Here is a 1,594-nt window from a genome sequence, read left to right as displayed (position 1 = left end):
GGTAAGTCAATTACATCAACCCAAGTACTCAAGTGGCACTCTTTTTTATCGATCCTGACAGGATGAAAGGCAAAGTCAACCTCAGAATGTAAACATGGATGAAATGCCACCAAGCATTTTGCCCAGTGTGCCGCCTTAACAACAATAATGATTTCAAATTTAGGCATAAGGCCAGCAAGTTTGGGTGAGGGAGTAAGTTGATTACATTGACCCTAGTGCTCAGTTAGTACTCTTTTTATTGACCCCCGAAAGGATAAAAGGCGAATTTGACCTTGGCGGAATTTGAACTCAGAACATAAAGATGGACAAAATGTTACTAAGCAATTTGCCCAACACGCTAACAATTCTGTCAGCTTGCTGCCTTAATGATAATAATAATAATAATAATAATAATGCCTAACATAAAGCACAGGACCAAATATTTGTGGTAGTAAGAAAACCATTCTTTAACCATTCAGCCAATACACCAGCGTCAGTGATAATCCTTTCTACCATAGATATAAGACCTGAAATTTGTGGAGAGGGCTCTAATTGCTTACATGAACCCCCATTGCTCAACTTGTACTTATTCCATCAGCTCCAAAAGGACGAAAAGCAAAGTTGACCTTGACGGAATTGTAACTCAGAATTTAAAGTCAGAAGAAATACTGCTAAGCAATTTGTCTAGCAAACTAATGATTCTGTAAGCTTGACAACTTACCATTCTCAATAATATTAATAATAATAATAATAATTTAGGCGCAAGCCCAGCAATTTTGAAAGGGAGAAGTTAGTTGATTCTATCAACCCCAGTACTTCACCGGTACCTTATCTTATCAACCCTGGGAAGATGAAAGCTAAAGCTGACCTTGATAGAATCTCAACTCAAGATCTAAAGAGCTGAACAAATGCTCAAAGTCATTTTGTTCAATACTTTTATGATTTTACAATAATAAAATATTATCATCACTACTTTTAAATTCCCTTATCCAAAAACAGGTTGTATTATCAATGTAAATTAGCAATATTAAATGAGACCATATTTTATAAATACCCTGAACTGCTAGGATTATTACCAAATCAGAAAATTTATGATACCCATGTCACTGAAAATATTTCCAGGATTATCTTAGCTAAGTAATACAACATGGGGGGTTTTGACTTAGCACTTTAAGCCCATGAAACATTACTTAATTACAGTGTTTGCGAAGAGAAGCTATAATTAATTCATGGTGCATTGTTTATTAGGTAGACTGAACAAGTAAGAATAGTCTTGGCTGTGAACAATGCGACTGGACTAGCATTTATAATACCCACTGGGTAGCTTTTATCATATTGGCCAGCTAAGTGGTCTCAACAAATTAAACAAATATAAATTCATGAAGATAGAATAACTCCTAATTTATTCCTATGAAGAGACGAGCAATGAGATCTGTATATATATATATATATATATATATATATGAGTATATGCATATATACGTACATATATGTACATATTTACATCTACCTGTATATATAGATGCATATCTGGGTACAGGACATTGCAAACAAAACGTAGACAAAATGATAAACAAAGTACAGGAAACACACAGGCCACATAGAGAACATTTCC

The sequence above is a fragment of the Octopus bimaculoides genome, chromosome 6, assembly GCF_001194135.2.
Source record: "Octopus bimaculoides isolate UCB-OBI-ISO-001 chromosome 6, ASM119413v2, whole genome shotgun sequence".
Lineage (NCBI taxonomy): Eukaryota > Metazoa > Mollusca > Cephalopoda > Octopoda > Octopodidae > Octopus > Octopus bimaculoides.
The sequence above is the reverse complement of the archived record's forward strand: the minus strand, read 5'-3'. Positions refer to the sequence as shown.